The sequence below is a fragment of the Kogia breviceps genome, chromosome 15 (assembly GCF_026419965.1).
Source record: "Kogia breviceps isolate mKogBre1 chromosome 15, mKogBre1 haplotype 1, whole genome shotgun sequence".
NCBI classification, from domain to species: Eukaryota; Metazoa; Chordata; class Mammalia; order Artiodactyla; family Physeteridae; genus Kogia; species Kogia breviceps.
Window position 1 is genome coordinate 15,006,710 of NC_081324.1, and position 18,144 is coordinate 15,024,853.

An 18,144-nucleotide genomic window follows, 5' to 3' on the forward strand; every position below is an offset into this window, starting at 1 on the left:
GGGAAAAGGCAGAATTAACTTACCCACTGTACCTCTAAGAGTTGGGTGTGTTATGATTTTTTGGGGGGGCGTTTCCTTTATGCTTTCCAAATCTTGAGGCTTCATCATTTTAATCATAAGAAAAATGGCACTTTAATATCTCCATTCAAGGTAATATTGTCTAATTTTTTTAAGTAGCAAAGAAATCAGAATGGAGTGTGCGGCAGGGAGGAGAGAAGATGCTGTGCAAGTGTGTTCTTCCAGAAGCATCTGCCTGAGGGCACCACACCTGGCTTGCCTGCTCTTGCTGTGTCACAGGACCTCATGGAAAGTAAAGATGCCATGGAGACTCTGAGATAAGCATCAAGCACGTGGGTCACACAGGCTCCCATTCAACTCTCCCTTCCCTGACTGCTTGAAGGACTTATAAAGTATGCCAAGGAATTTAGCACTTTATATATTATCTCATATTGTTGTCAAATATTTCTTGAAGGTTTATCTCCTGACACATTATAACTGACTTTAGGGCAGTGACCCTGCAGGATGTCTTTCATTCCCACCTAAGTATTCAAGTGCTTAAGTTACCTTTTCAAAACATGCGGCCTTAATGTAAAATCCAGCCACACTAGAGCTGATCAACCAATGACATACAAAACTGACATGCCTCGGGTCGGCCTGTAAATACACGCGCAGAACCTTGTGGGACTGCACTCTGTCTTTGTGCAATGAGTTGATCCACGTCAAGTGCTTAGAACAGCGCCTGGCACTGCAGTTGGGAGTCAGTAATTTAAAGCTGACACAAGAAGACTGAGAATGAGAGAGGAAAACCTGGCAAGCAAAGTCCCCAAAGGCAAAACTGATGTGCAAGAAAGAGATGCAGCATTTGGTTTGAAAGCTAAGGAAGCGTTTGGTTTGGGGGAGATATCTCGAATGAACATCATTTATGGCATTAATGGGCTGAGAGGGCAGCCTGCCATCATCTTGGCTCTGGTTCGGTGAGACAGCACTCCTCACATGCAGAATCTGAGGATCACAGCACTAAAAGGATCCTTACAGGTGCCACTGTTCTGCAGATGAAGACGTGATGTGCTCACAATCACCCGGGCTGCCATGAGTGGAACCAGATCTTCGACCTCCCAGCTCAGTGCTTTTTTTCCCCCTAATAACATGCAGCCCCACGGGACCAGGAGCCAGCCAGCCACCTCCTCTGAAGCTCCTCCTTTGTATACACGTACGTGCATTTACACACGTATACTGACACGTAGACCTACACGTCGGCCCTAATTTGGAGACAAATCCTCCTTTCATTTTACATGGACAATTCATACATCAAGAGGAACGTCTCTGTGTGTCCGGTTGGCTCTCCATCAAACTGGTTTACTTGGTCACTCATGTACCCATGCATTCAGCATCCAGCAAACACTGGGATGCCTGCAAGGTGCCAAAGCCCAAGCTGAGTGCTGGGGACGGGAAGGGAAGCAAAATCTGACACAGCCTGCCCCCATGGAGCTTGCTGTCCACTGCAGGAGGCAGGTATTACACAAAGATTTGCACAAGTAGTGCTTTGACTCCCAGTGCTGTGATAAATGCTGTGGAAGAAAAGCACCTTGTGTGATGCCCTAGTAGGTGGATGTTGTAGGAGACGTTTACCAAGGTCTCCAGGTGACGCTGAGGCAGGTGCCTCGAAAACCCTGAGGTACGGACAGCAGAACCTCCCCCACAGCTGCTATCAAAGCCTCTTCTAATGAGTTAATGAGCAACCTGAGGATGGAGGGCGACTGGGCTGGGGGAGGGAGGGTGTGCAGCAACTGCGGGCCCTCGGCAGATGCTTCAGCAGGAGGCTGGACAAGCTATTTGCCAGCTGGCTGCAGCTTCTGAAAGAGCAAGCAGGAGGGTCAATCAATGCAGCCTCTACCAATTCAGGGACCATATTTTTTTTAATTTAATTTAATTTATTTTTTAATACAGCAGGTTCTTATTAGTTACCTATTTTATACATATCGGTGCATACATGTCAATCCCAATCTCCCAATTCATCTCACCACCACCACCCACCCCCGCCACTTTCCCCCTTTGGTGTCCACACGTTTGTTCTCTACATCTGTGAGGGACCTTTTTAAATTTATTTATTTGTTTTTTGCGGCACGCGGGCCTCTCACTGCTGTGGCCTCTCCCGTTGCGGAGCACAGGCTCCGGACGCGCAGGCTCAGCGGCCATGGCTCACGGGCCCAGCCGCTCCGCGGCATGTGGGATCTTCCCGGACCGGGGCACGAACCCGCGTCCCCTGCATCGGCAGGCGGACTCTCAACCACTGCGCCACCAGGGAAGCCCACCATATTTTTTAATAATAATTTTAAAAAGCAGAACATGTGATCTAACAATTTTTTTGTTTTACTAATAAATTTGGTAAAATAACTTGCCCAGACAGAAACTAAAGTGAACTCTGTAATACAATTACTCAATTGACTTTATTGGATAAACATCTTTATAGGAATTCTGGGGCACATGAGATCCAGGAATTAAGATCTCAGCATTTTAGGGCTTCCCTGGTGGCGCAGTGGTTGAGAGTCCGCCTGCGGAAGCAGGGGACATGGGTTCGTGCCCCGGTCCGGGAAGATCCCACATGCCGCGGAGTGGCTGGGCCCGTGAGCCATGGCCGCTGAGCCTGCGCGTCCGGAGCCTGTGCTCCGCAACGGGAGAGGCCACAGCAGTGAGAGGCCCGTGTACAGCAAAAAAAAAAAAAAAAAAAAATCTCAGCATTTTAGATTGAGAGGGACATTTAAAGATTACAGAGGCACCCTCCCCCCCAATGTGATAAGGAAGAAATGATCCTAAAAGATAAGTGACTTCCTTATAGGTCATCCCAATGTCAAGATTAGAGAACAGGGCTCCTGGTTTACAGTTCAGTGCTCTTAAGAGCAGCCCACTACATGCCTGGCCCATGCATTGGTTAGCTGCAAACTCAAAATACACCCAATTAAATACATGAAAAGGCCCTGTACATCACTACTAATAAAATAAATGCAAATTAAGATGCCATGATTCGAAAAGTTCAGAAAGCAAGAAAACTATCAAAGATTATTGGGACTATATCAACAGGACTCAGGAGGCACCAGAATGATTTGAGCATCATTAAGGGTAATAACTGAAGTGGATGAAAACACATCAAATATGTTAAAAAATAATAAAATGAAACACATCAAATATGTTAAAAAGCCATGAGTTCAAAATGATAACAAACAAACAGAAAAACAGTGATAGCCAACAACAACAAAAAGATATAGGCCATTTGTGGAGGATGCCTGGAAACTATTTAGCTTGAAATTAGTTTTTTTTTTAAAAAAAGGAAAGAATCAAGCATTTCTCCTGCCCTTGTAAGAACTATAGATCAAACTAAATAGATGATGAGATGTTTCTTTTTACAGAAGCATCCAACTGATAAATGAAGAAGAAATGATGGACTTAGAATATCAGCATCTTATCAAACCTAATGAAATAACGGCTGTTGGAAATGATCATCAATGAACGTCCGAACCAGACGTTATGTCTTCTTGTGGAAGAACACATTACCCAAGGCCTGTGAACTCTTCTTGCCAGAAGTTCCAACTGGGTCGGCCAGTGCCTTCGATGGCTTGGCATTCCCAGACACGGCCTTTGGCCAGGCCTCAGCTGTTCTCACTTCCTGTTTTGTGATAAACTCCTAACTAATCCTCCAACAACTCATGGTCCTCCAGTCTCCCCACCTCAAACCTCCAGAGTGATCCATGACTATCTGTGTGCATCTCTCCTGTGCTCTAACTGGTCAGCCCCTTTTGTGGGTTGAATTGTATATGACCTCCACAAGATATGTTATAGTCCTAACCCCTGGTACCTATGAATGTGACCTGATTCAGAAATAGGGTCTTTGCCGGCATAATTAGTTAAGAGGAGGTCATACTGGATTAGAGTAGACCTTGATCAGTGACTAGCGTCCTTATAAGAAGAAGGAAATTTAGACACAGAAACACAGAGGGAAGATGACCACGTGAACACAGAGACAGAAACTGGAGTGACGATGTATCCACAAACCCAGAAATGCATTGGATTACCAGCAACCGCCAGAAGCTAGGAGAGCTGCCTTTCCAGCACATCTGCTGGGGATCCCTCCCTCACACCCTATGTCAGCTGCACCGAACCAGTCACAGCTCCTTGAGGGAACCAGGTCTTAGAGACCTCCAACTTTTGCACGTGTGGTTCCCTTTGGCTATGACGATTGTCATCCCTGTCCTGATCTGCTCAGATGCCCCCTCGTCTTTGATCCCTCACACTTCCTCCTGGGCAGAATTAAGGTCCCTCTGGGACCCAAAGCACCATATGCCCACCTCAGAAGACACGAGCTCTTCCTTAACAGGGAGAACATCTTACTCTCTCCGTAATCCCAGCACCCAGCGGAGTAATCGTAAGAGCAGCTAAGGGGATTGAGGGACTCCTAAGCTCCAAGCATTGTTCCATGTCTTTTTCATGGATTCACTCAGTTAAACCTCACAACTCTGAATCATTACCCCCATCTTACAGATGAGAAGACAGAGGCACAAAAGGTTAAGTGACTTGCCCGGTTATCACACGCAATAACTGGTGGTAGCACGATTCAAGACCACTCCAGACCCAGAGCTCTCAGGCTTTACTGCCTCTCAGGACATGGAGTGGTGGTAGGTGACCGGGAGACAGGACAAAAGTTGGAGGGGGGCGGGGGAGACAAACAGATCAACAATATGCAATAACTTCTCTTCATAGGTGTTCATAATCTAGATCTAACCAATTCCTGGCTCTCTTTTGTTTCCCAGTTTACCGGGTGCAAACCCCACAGTTGGAAGCACAATCTGAGAAGGTATCCCAGAGACACTGAACAGAATAGCAAGGGAACCCAGTGGCTCCTACGTGATCTGCAGTTCCCCCGATACCCAAGTCCAGTTACTGAAATTGATTTTTTGTCCAGAGAGCTCGCTCTGGCCATCCTCACTGACCCCTCAATTTTAATCTCTTTTTTCACCTTCCTGCCCTTTAGCAATTGTTCATTTCTCCTGCGTGAGCTCACAGAATGGCATTTTCCTTGATTCTGACCTAATTTAGCCAACAAGTTCATTTTACTTTTAGCTTTCAACAGGTCTATTAGTGTGATGTCTTCTCAAAGAAATGTACGTGCATTTTAAAGTGTTAGTGTCCAGGTCGTTAATAAAATGTTAAAAAATTGAAATACAATTGGCAGCCGCCCACTAAACACACAAATGTCCCTTGAGGAAATACCATTCGGTGTGCTTTCCACTCTTGTTTTTTACAGTCTTTTTTTAAAACTATGGTACAATACACATAACATAAAATTTACCATCAGTGACATTTAGTCCACTTACACTGTTGTACAACCGTCACCACTGGCCAGTTGCTGAGCATTTTCATCACCCCTAAAGGAAATGCTGTACCTATTAGGCAGCCGCTCCCCGTGTGCCTCCTCCCCTTCCTCTGGCAACCACCAATCTGCCTCCTGCCTCTATGAATTTACCTACTTTGGATACTTCATCTAAATGGAATTATACACCGTGTGACCTATAGTGTCTGACTTCTTTCACTTAGCGTGTTTTCAAGGCTCATTCATATTGGAGCACATAGCAGTACTTTGTTCCTTTCATGGCTGAATAATATTCCATTATATGGATACACCACATTTTGTTTATCCATCTTCAGTTAATGGACATTTGGGTTGTTTCCAACTTTTTGGCTATAGTGACTAGTGCTGCTTTGAAGGTTCATGTACGAGGTTTTCTTCAACACCCGTTCTCAATTCTTTGGGGTGTTTACGCAGGAGTGGAATTTCCGGGTCATCTGGTAACTTATATTTAAGTTATTGAGGAAGAGTCAAAATGCTTCCTAATGCGGCTGCACCAGTTTACATTCCCTCCAGCAGTGTATAAGGGTTCCAGTTTCTCCACGTTCTCACAACACTTTCATTTTTTAAGAAAATTATAACCGTCTTCGTAGGTTTTCCTTAGAGTCTTTTAAAAACACAAATATGATCACAGCAGTGCTTCTCAAAGTTTCACACACCCATGCAACCTTTGGGTCTTGTTAAAATACAGATTCTGATTCAGTCGGTCACACTCCAGTCATTCCGGGCTTCCTTTCTCACCCCGGGGACTTTGTGCTTTCTGTCCCCTCTGCCTGGGACCCTCTGCCCCTGAGCCTCACGTTGGCTGCCTCTCTATCCCTCAGGCCTCCAATCAGATGTGTCCCCCAAAGAGAGGTCCTCCCAGAGCCCTCTACCTAAAGCACCGGGTCGCCCTGCTCACCCAGCCCCACCAATCACACTCTCAACCCCATTTCTGTTTGTTTTGTTATTGTTGTTCCTTGTTTTTGCAGCATTTATCGATGTCACCATTTGAATTTTTCTTTTTAAAACTTTGTTGGTAGTTTGATTGTCTCTCTCCCCAGATTAGAGTGTACAACTCTACGAGACAAGGCCTCCTCTGTCTGGTTCACTGCTCTCTCCCTCAGGCTTAGAGCTGTGCTCGCACATATAAGTGCACAATAAATGCTTACTGCACGAATGAATGGGTTGGATACAGTTTCAGGCCTTTCTTGCACATCTCCCTGGTTTTCAGTTGTGGCTATGCACATCTGAAATTTAACCCAGAGCAGGTTATAAATTATTACCTTAATGACAGGCCTGGAGCATCTTCCTGCATACTTCCAGATCATATAAACAGACAAATAGCTTCAGTTTACCTCTACAGTCGTCCCTGGGTATCTGAGGGGGGGTGGTTCCAGGAACCCCACAGACACCAAGATCCAAGGATGCTCAAGTCCCTTGTCTAAAATGGCACAGTATTTGCATATAACCTATACACATCCTCCCGTATACTTTAAATCACCCCTAGATACTTATAATACCTAATACAATTTAAATGCTATGTAAATATTTGTAAATGCGATGTAAATAGTTGCCGGCAAGCAGCAAATTCAAATTTTGCTTTTTGGAATGTTCTGGAATTTTTTTCGCCAAACATTTTTGATCTGCAGTTGATTGAATCGAAGGATGCAGAACTTACAGATGCGGAGGGCCGACTGTACACCCCAACAGGCGTGTTCATTGTCTCTGCTCTCAATCTACTTCCCTTCCCACCCCAGTGCTTTTATAACTGTTTACAAATACTCAGAGAAAGGAAAACAAGATGCCCCCTTACCTCTGCCTGATCCATTTCCCTTTGTAAACTCACGTGGCTGCGTGAACATAGCTGAGTCATCTCTTTCCAGTCTGAGCTTCCTGTGCCCCATCTAATAAAGCAGCACATTTTCCCCACTCGAGCGCCTTCACTATACAAGGAAGTGTTTTCAATTTCCCTCAGTAGAGCTGGCATCTCATTTTCTCATTTTTGCCTCTGGGCCTGAAGACTCCGAATTTCTTTGGCCCTTCTTTGGCGCCCTGCTTCTCCCTCAGTGATCTTACTTGGGTCTCACCTCCCCAGAGCATTCTGAGCTTTATTCTGTCAGATACATTTCCTTCTTCTTTTTTTTTTTTTTGGCAACACCACACAGCTTGTGGGATCTTAGTTCCCCAACCAGGGCTTGAACTGGGCCCCAGCCATGAAAGTGCCAAGTTCTAACCACTGGACCACCAAGGGATTCCCATAGGCATCCTTTGGTCTTTCTCATTTTTTGTCAAAATTGGTCCTTCATTCTTTTATCATTAAAACAGTTTCCTAAATAAACATCCAATCTTCATAAATCCCATCAGGCTTTACATCTGTTTCATGGAATCCTAAGACTAGTTCCCTATGACTGTGAAACCTGTCCTTTTCCAATTTAGTGCCACATTTAAAGTGAATTCTCTTTCCATTTCCTGTCATCTACACCTGGTCGGTTTGGGCTCACTTTCCTCTCTCACACACTCAAATCCGTCCTGATGGAAGAATTAGCTCAGGAGGATGTATACCTCGGCAGACGATGTGTGAAAACACACCGTGCTGGTCTTATATTCCTGGCAAGGAGGCTAGAGTAAATCTTCACCAAAATATCTTCCTTGCTCCTTACCCTTTTCTACCTTAACCCAGAAATTCACGACTTTCTGCTTTTCTTCTTTTTCTTGACTTGGTGATTATGAGCTAAAAATTTTCACTGCCAGTATGTCCTCAAAACTTTTCTTCACTTTGTCGTTGTCAACCATGCCATTGGCCTTGGTGATAAATCATCTTTCGTGTCACTAGCTCTCTTTCTTGTTACGGAACATCCAAGAATACACGGCACCAGAGGTGCGTCCAGCGGTGTTTACATCCCTCTCAGAGTTCACAACACGTTTCTGCTCGCTTACCTGCCTCCTTCACTCCCTTGCCTGTGAGGTCCTTCTGTCAGACACATTTTATTCACCTCTGTATCGCCGGCATTGAGCATGGTGCCCACCTCACCCTTGAGTCTCAGTACCTGTTTCTAGAGTACTGAATAAATATACCATGACTTACAAGCCAAGAGACACAAAATCAGGGCAGGTGAAACTGTTAATAAGCCTTGAAACAGAATATACAGTGGCGTGTGCAATGTGGTTCAGTGAACGTTTAGAGAAGAGAAGTAAATAAGGGCTCGAGTTGTAGAAAGCCTTATGGAGAACGTAAGACCCAAACTTGGCCATTGGGGAAAACAAAAAGAGAGAAGCCGTAAGAAATCAGCAAGGGCACTTCAATTTTCCACTCTGTCCCTGTGAGTTTTCTGAGTGGGGCTGCCTTTGTTTTTCTGCTCATCTTATCCCAGCCTCATTAGGTCGGCTGCAGGCTTCCCTTCCACCTTTACCAACCTGGCCTAAAAATCCTCTCAGGGTGCTCATCTGTGCAACCTTATCTTATTTTTCAGCCCAGCGCGAGATATCAAAGACTCTGATGGACAATGCCACTTTTGTCTCTTCTTCCAAAGGTCCCTTGGGCCGCTCTCCCAGCCCGGTCTGGTTACTGAGGCTGCCCCTCTGGAGAAATGAGGCTGTGGGGTAATTAGGTCATAGAAAGCACTGGAACCAGAGGATTCAGCTGGAGATGAGGCTAAAATTCATAAATAAAGATTGGCGTAGCTTGAATTCAAGATAAGCTAATTTGAGATCCCTGGGCTTGGTCTAGCAGAACAGTGACAATTATATCCTTTCTTGCACTGTTTTGCCTCTGCTGGCTTTTGAAGCATTTCTCTTCTACCACCGAACCATTCAATAGCAATATAATTGTTATTTCCATTTCCCTGGTTCGACCGGGTCTGAGAGCCAGTTACCATTCCCAGTTCATTAACCGACTGGCCTTCGAATTAACAGCCCCTCCATCGGGGGTTGCCTTGGAGACAAAGCTTCCTGTGGGTAATCCAAGATTATCTAGCTCTTTATCCTGCATGTGACCCTTAATTACTTGCTAAATTAGAATGGTTTTCTGAAAATCACAAGCGGAGGTTAATATGTTCTTCCAGAGCTGGTCAAGCTAAGATGACACTGAATTCACAGGGAATTCAAGTTACATGATCCCTGAAGGCGTCTCTTTGAGGAAGAAGATGAACTCTCCCACTGGGAGGCACTGCCCCGCCATAAAGCCCCTGTCACTCACTGTTCCTCTGCCTGCTTTTCGACTTGCAGTTTAATCTCCTCCGGACAATTCGCTATGTCAATATTGAGCAGATTCATTCTGCTGCAGGAGCCTGCACCCATTTGTCTTTGATAACTCATGCTTTCAATTTAAGTACACATTTGTATCATAACTGCAGATTTTTGCTCTATGCATTTACACATTTACAAGGCTTCATGGACCCGTTATGGACAAACAAGGGAATGGAAGAAACTATTTTTTAAAAAACAGAGTAAACACTTTGGGGGAAAATGTTGGGGCCCTATAGTATTTTATACAGGCCTCAAAGCAAGATTAGTGGGAAGGAGGGACTCTTAGAACGCACCTAATGGAATGCCTCTTGCAATGGCTTTGGAAATAAGTAAAATATGAGTAAGTGCAGGTATTGCACGAGATTTGTCATGAAAGCATACATTTAGCATTACTAGGTTTTTATTCATTTAGACTGTGATGAAATTATTGAGTGTAGTTCCAGAAGATTAAAAAAAAAACTGTCTTAAAATATTAAATATTATTAATAGTCCTCAACATTAAAGTATCAAACTCAAAACAGTACAGAGCCTGGAATCTCACAGGCATCCATCCAAAAAGTGTTCAGGAAGTTGAACTGAATCGAATTAGAAATAAACATCATTGGTGATTCGGCACATCAAATAACTCACTCAGATTCCTGAAGGAGTTGTCTGCAAACTGCTAAAATCCTAGTCTATCAGAATGCTTGACTGATTACATATACAGCTGTTTGTGTTCATGATTATAATCCTCAGCTGTGTACCGCCTTTAAACATATTTAAGCATCTATTATATAGAAGGCATCGTGCAGCCCTCATTCTGTTCAACTGTAGTAGTCAGAACAGGAATTATTAGAAAGGTTATATGAGAATCATTTAATTACATTTGTTCATAGCTGAATCATGGTATGTGGGAAAAACCAGGAAATTGACTTTGACTATGGTACCTTCAATAAGCCATCAGAGTGATTTGCTTTTAGAGAGGGTTGGTAAATCTTGGAGTGGTTACCCATGGAAACTGAGATTTTCTCTGACAGTGTTTTAAAGTAGTTTTGTTCAAGACTTATGGTTGCCAAGGGGGAGGGCAGAGTGGGGATATGGGATGGATTAGGAGTTTGGGATTAGCAGATGCAAACTATTATACAGAGAATGGATAAACAAGGTCCTACTGTATAGCACAGGGAACTATATCCAATATCCTGTGATCAACCACAATGGAAAAGAGTATGAAAAAGAATATATATATGTATAACTGAGTCACTTTGCTGTACAGCAGAAATTAACACATTGTAAATCAACTGTACTTCAATAAAATAAATTTTTTTAAAAGTAGTTTTGCTCAATATTCTTTGAAGTCTGTTCCACATGACAGAAGGCCTGCAGTATATTACTAAGTGTTGTGCAAAAAGGATTCTGTAATCAAATAACCTTGGGAAATGTTGAGTTAAATAAAAATTAATTGGGCTTCAGAAGTAAAGAGCTTTTATGAGCTTTTCACACTTTAAAAAATTCAGGTCTTCTAAACTTATTTGCTTGTATAATTCTTATTCTCACAGTACCTCACAGCATCTCTTGACACCAGTGAGGTTTAAGCACACTTTGGGAAACACCTTTTTATTTTTTTTTTTTTACATGCTTTGGGTAATAGGTGCAGATACAATTGATAAAAAAAAAAAAAAAAACTGAGGAATTAAACATTCCATTACCACATCCTCACATATAAAAAGGCACCCCCATTGAAAACCATCTGGAGAAGAATTTAAAGAAATTGCTTTGTAGCCCTGCCTTGGCAGTTACGCACTAGCCTTGCAAAGACAAGAATAACTCCGTAAACCAGAAGAGGTGATTCAGAAAGTAGAGCAACTGTTCTTCGTAGAGACTTGATACAGCTCCACATTCACCTTCCTTAGAAACATTACATCTTGTATACTTGTTGATTAAAAACTGACTATTTAAACTATAGTGTAAACTTGAACTGAAAACTGTTTGTTCTTATAATCATGTTATCACATCCTCCTAACTTAGATCACTCTTTCATTTTGCATCCTTAGTAATCTATAAACTCTATAAGACATTATCATGTTGTTTCTTAAACAGTGGAGACATTGTTGGTTGCCCTCCAGTCTTTCATCTCAACCTCCTTCCTTCTGAACTGAGCTCCCGGCTTTGGTTAGATATTCACCCCTCACACATATAGCCCATGTGGCTCGGGAGCCGAGCCCACCTTCAGTTCCTAGAATAGACCATGATTTGTCTAGGCCAGTGATTCTCAACTTGTAGTCCCCAGACAAACAGCATCCCCTGGAACTTGTTAGCAACGCAAATTCTTACATGCTCTCCTCAGTCTACTATGTTATCTAGAAATGCTGGGCGTGGGGATCCCCAGGTGATTCTGAATCCCACTAACGTTTGAGAACCATTGTTCTTAACCACACCCCCTAACCCCATGCTCTTTACCAGTAACTGAGTCAGTGCATGGGCTTCCCCTGTCTACTGTTAATGTTCCAAAGATGGAAACGTAACCTAAGTGGACCTCATCAAATGATGGGCGGAAATTTTATTCCAAGGTTGAAAGAGAGATTTTCTATCTCTCGAACGTGAGGAAGGAGCCGCCATCTTAGAACCTGGAGAGAAACCTGAGGACAAAGTCAATGCAAGGCAGGGCCACAGACATTTCCAAGATGCAGAGCAGAGATGGCTTATACCTTCCTGCATCCAGCCCTACCTACCTCTAACTTACAGTTCTGTCCAATGCCAGGTTTCCCTATTGTTTCAGCCATTTCAAATTGAGTTTTTTCATTCTTGCAGCTGAAAGCATCCCATTTATTTAAAAAAAAATTTTTTTTTTGGCTGAGTTGGGTCTTCGTTGCTGTGCACGGGCTTTCTCTAGTTGTGGTGAGTGGGGGCTACTCCTCGTTGCACTGCATGGGCTTCTCTTGTTGCAGAGCACGGGCTCTAGGCCTGTGGGCTTCAGTAGTTGTGGCTCGCGGGCTCTAGAGCGCAGGCTCAGTAGTTGTGGTGCACGGGTTTAGTTGCTCCGCGGCATGTGGGATCTTCCCAGACCACGGCTCAAACCCATGTCCCCTGCATTGGCAGGTGGATTCTTAACCACTGTGCCACCAGGGAAGCCTCTATTAACATGTTATAACAATTTTTTAAGCTTAAATCTGAAGTATCCCAGGAAGTTGTATTCCTACTACCTTGCCTCTAGTATAGCGGAGCACTCAATATTTTTTTTTTATTATACCAGCAAAGCAAGTTTATTTGGGAGCAGAAAACAACTGCAATTCAAGACACACAACTATAGTAAACCACGTGCAAGTCCAGCAAAGACAGGAGAAGAAACGTTTTGTTGAGGAGAAGGGAAAGTTGGGAAGGGCTGTTATAAACAAAAAGTCCACTAGAGCAGGGGTCCGCAACCCCCGGGCCATGGGCTGGTACTGCTCCATGGCCTGTTAGGAACCAGGCCGCACAGCAGGAGGTGAGCCGCGGGCGAGTGAGCCATTCTTCGGTATTTACAGCCACTCCCCATCACCCTCACCACCGCCTGAGCTCTGTCCCCTGTCGGATCAACGTCCGCATTAGATTCTCACAGGAGCACAAACCTGTGAACTGCGCATGCGAGGGATCTAGGTTGCGCGCGCGCCTTATGAGAATCTAACGCCTGATGATCTGAGGTGGAGAGGAGGCGGCAAGGCCAGCCCTGCGGAGCGGCTGAAAGCACAGGCTATCATTAGCAAAGAGGTCTGACTGCACAGAGACCATCATAAATCAATTGCTTGCAGACTCCTATCAAAACCCTATCAGTGAGTGGCAAGTGACAATTAAGCTGCATCTGGTGGCAGGCTTTAAGTCAGAATTCGACACTTATTTTAGTCCACGCATGGCCCGCCCATTATTTTATTTTTTTATTTTTATTTTATTATTTTTTTTTGTGGTACGCGGGCCTCTCACTGTTGTGGCCTCTCCCGTTGCGGAGCACAGGCTCCGGACGCGCAGGCTCAGCGGCCATGGCTCACGGGCCTAGCCCCTCCGCGGCACGTGGGATCTTCCCGGACCGGGGCACGAACCCGTGTCCCCTGCATCGGCAGGCGGACTCTCAACCACTGCGCCACCAGGGAAGCCCCCATTATTTTATTTACCACTTCCATCTGCGCCTCTTTCCCCGCACTGTCTCAGTCACAGTTTTGGTAAGCCCACAAGCTAACCCTAGCCAAAATGGGTAAAAAAAACAAATGTTGCTGGAGAGCTGCTTTGTAAAAGGGGACGACCCAATGATGAGACAGCAGAACACTCTAAGGCCACCAACAAAGAGAAAGCTGCATGTAAAAGAAAATACCAAGAGTCCTACTTAAATTACAGGTTCACTGCAACAGGTGATTCGCATTCTCCAAGCCCACTTTGTATAATATGTGGCAACCGGCTAGCCAACGAAACCATGAAACCTTCCAAATTGCTCATCTATCTCAGCTTTCAAAAGAGTTTGAGCATTACTTCCCAACCACAAAAGACCCCCCGAACTGGGAAGGAATGGATCTGTGACCCATTTGTGAATAAACCTGGTGAATTGACTTTGTCCACGGTAGAAGAGGATCAACCGCTTGAGATCGCAAATGACGGTGGCCTTAAAAGTGTGTTTGAGGCAACTTCAAATCTCCATACGTTCTGAATTAAAGTCACGGCGGGATATGCTGAGATTGCCACAAAAGCACTGAAAAACCCGCTTCCGTTTCCATCATCCTATCTTTGTGAAGCACGGTTTTCTGCAGTGACAGCGACCAAAACGAGATCACAGAGTAGATGGACATAAGCAACACACTTCGGGTGTCACTGTCTCCCATCACCCCCAAACGGGAACATATAGTCGCAGGAAGACAAGATCAGGGCTCCCACTGATTCTGCATTATGGTGAGTTGTGTCACTACTTCATTATATATTACAGTGCAATAATAATAGAAATAACATGCACAATAAATGTAATGTGCTTGAATCATCCGGAAATCAGCCCCCACCACACGCCCGGTCCGTGGAAAAATTGTCTTCCACGAAACCGGTCCCTGGTGCCAGAAAGTTTGGGGACCGCTGCATTAGAGGAAACTGAGTTTCCACTAGAGTTTGAAGTATAGTGGCTTTTTTTTTTTTTTTTAAACATCTTTATTGGAGTATAATTGCCCCACGATGCTGTGCCAGTCTCCGCTGCACAACAAAGTGAATCAGCCACATGTACACATATATCCCCAGATCCCCTCCCTCTTGCGTCTCCCTCCCACCCTCCCTATCCCACCCCTCTAGGTGGTCACAAAGCACCGAGCTGATCTCCCTGTGCTATGCGGCTGCTTCCCACTAGCTATCTGATTTACATTTGGTAGTGTATATATGTCCCTGCCACTCTCTCACTTTGTCCCAGCTTCCCCTTCCCCCTCCCCATGTCCTCAAGTCCATTCTCTATGTCTGCGTCTTTATTCCTGTCCTGCCCCAAGATTCATCAGAACCTTTTTTATTTTTTTAGATTCCATATATATGGGAGCACTCAATTATATCTGATGAGTAAATAGGAATAAACGCATGCATGCATGAATGGATAATCACATTCAAGAAGCAAGCAGACAATACCATTTTCATTACTCTTATCAAATACAATTGATTCAAAGTCATTATGAGGTTCCACTAATGCAAGCAAAGAGCTGACTCGTAACCGTAGTTTTAACACCATTTTTGCTACAACTAAGCGGAATCCTTTCCGACTAGCTTAAGCAAAAATGAGGATTATCATATCGAATTCTAAAGCTGCTGTCCATGAGACACTCACGGACTATGGATTTCACCCCCGACTCCTTGCTAACAAGAATATGTGCCCTGGGTGAGGGGAGTGTCTGAAAGTTCCCATTTCTCTATATACTAGCCAGTATTTGATATTATCATACTTCTAAATTTTTACTAGTCTGATAACTAGGAAATGGTATCCCATTGTTTTAATTTCAATTTCTCTGATTTAATTCACATTACTTGGGATAAATCTTAACATTTATTTCTTGGCAATTCAGATTTCCTCTTGGGGGAATGGCCTATTCTAATCCTTTTTTTTTTTTTTTTAATTGGGATGTATGCTATTTCTTATAGATTTCAAGGAGTTCTTCTTCTGTTCTGGATACTGATCCCTTGCCAGATTTATGGTACGTGGGCCTCTCACTGTTGTGGCCTCTCCCGTTGCGGAGCACAGGCTCCAGACGCGCAGGCTCAGCGGCCATGGCTCACGGGCCCAGCCGCTCCGCGGCATGTAGGATCCTCCCGGACCGGGGCACGAACCCGCGTCCCCTGCATCGGCAGGCGGACTCTCAACCATTGCGCCACCAGGGAAGCCCCCTTGCCAGATTTATGCATAGAAATTATATTCTTCCTGTATGTGACATATTCTTCCACTTTGTTTAGTGTACCTTTTGTTGAATAAAAGTTTTTGTGAATTTTCAGTAGGTGAGTATATCAATATTTCTTCTTTATGAGTTGAGCTTTTGTGTTTGAAAGAAATATTTTCCTACACTGAAGTCATAAATATATTCTTATATTTTCCTCTAAAAGATTTATAATTTCGCTTTTTCACGTGTAGATTTTTAATTCACCTGGAATTTAATTTTGTATAAAGTGGGAAGTTTAAAATAATATGGTTTTACTATATACTTGCTGTTTTGGAGAAAGGAGAGGAAAAAAAAAACCCTAATTCTGACCTAAATTGCTTAAAGCATTTTTTTGGTCTGGTGGGAGATTTGCGTTGCTGGAGATTTGTTATTAACAAATTATTCTCTTTCCAGCATCATCTTGCCATGTGTGCCATAACTTTGAAAGAATTAAATAAAAAATCCTTTACTTATTGAGCTAGCCAGTAGCTGACAAATTTTTGTTATTGCCTCACATGTCACTGAGATTTTTTTCAGTTTCCATATTGAATACGCTCCAGCATTCCAAATGTGTGCAAGAGACTTTATCTCCAGAGAATGGAGAAATAAACTCCTAAAAGCTCTGGTTCAATTCTTCTTTAATATATAGTGGAGGGGTGCTATTATTCCCTATCTATGTTAATGTCCCCTTTCCTTACATCGAACTTTGACTCCCAATTTAAATATTTTGCTTAACCTCCCTTTACTGGTCTTTGTCATTTTGCATTGGGAAATCAGTATCTACAAATATTTATTCTGCGGTCAAAAATAGTTCAGAATATCACAGTTCAGATAAGAACATTTTCCTCCCTTCTGCAAACATTTCTTTCTCTCTTCCTTTGCTTTCTGTTCTCCTGCCTACTATTTCTTCCCTTTTTTTCCCCCTCTTAACTTTACCTTGAATTTGTCAAAGGAATGAAAGATAATGTTTTGTCCCAATGGAAGTATAAAGGGTCATATTATGACTGACCTTTTCACATATGAAGAAGAGTTAAACAGTTCTGTTTTATGGTGAACAACATATCTTCTTTCAAGTGTCAGGCCTAATTTTACATTTACCAAGATGTAATTTAGATTTTACATTTTACCAAGATCTCACATTTTGGTGAAATTCCAAATTTAAAATTATATGTTAAAGGTTGGAATGGGGTCAATTAGTCTACTTAAACATCACAGGACCAAGAAAAGTATCTTCACGTACACCAACTGCTTAAGACAAATATTATTTGATAGCTTATGGATACCTAACCCACACATGACATATTAATATATAGACAACCAATGTCGACACACACTGTGCCAAATATAGCATCATTCTCCCTTCTCTGTCCTAATCTAAACGGCATCCAAGGCAATTCTTACCTATATTTTATTCATTGACTAAAAGGTAACCATGAAGAAATTTTAAATTGCAAATTTAAATGTAATTGGCAAATTCTTTAGCACTAACTACTATAGCATTTGTCATACAATTAAAATAGACCAAGTTAGTCATATTAGCTCTGCTCTTTCCAAATCTGTGGCATGACTCTGAGGCTATTCACAAACTATCTGCTACTTACCTAAAAGATGTCTGGCAGTTTACATTACTATGAAGTCACGAGTTCTTCAGTGTTCACTGTTCAAACCCGACTGCGACTTGGGCGTGTTTTCTTCCCTTGAGGAGAAAATAAGAGATGGGAAGAAGTGAAGGACTGTGTTTCCTGATGAATGCAACCGTGTGTGATGTGACTGATTTAATGGGGCCGAGTTGGGCTTTTCTTTGCTGTCAGTGGAAGAGGGAAAAGATGTTACCAGAATAGCTCACGTTTATCGAGAACTTACTGGGTTCCAGGCAGTGAATTCTTTCTAAAATGGAAAAATTTTAATGGTGTAGGTACTGTTATTAATCTCCCTTGTCTAGATGAGGAAACCAAGCTTTAGAGAGGCTAAACACCTTGCCCAGGACCACACACTGGGAAAACCAGGGGTCGCCCCCCCCCCCCAGTCAGTTGACTCCAAAGCCTTTGTGCTTCATCACTGATTTATAATTGGCGAAAACCTGGAAAAGAGCTTTTAAGATGTCCAACATGTTATTTTAGGGAAGGTAGTCAAGTACGTTAAGAGGAC

The 18,144-nt window shown here is 43.3% G+C and overlaps 1 long non-coding RNA gene across 2 annotated transcripts in view; it reads right to left on the reverse strand.

Moving 5' to 3' along the window:
• The window catches only part of LOC131742753 (uncharacterized), a 73,260-nt gene extending 55,568 nt beyond the window's left edge, over positions 1–17,692 (reverse strand). For both annotated transcript variants that reach the window (XR_010836855.1, XR_009331544.2), the window contains exon 1: positions 17,598–17,692. This is a non-coding gene — a long non-coding RNA (uncharacterized lncRNA). The remainder of the gene's footprint in view (positions 1–17,597) is intronic.
• Positions 17,693–18,144: the final 452 nt, after the last annotated feature.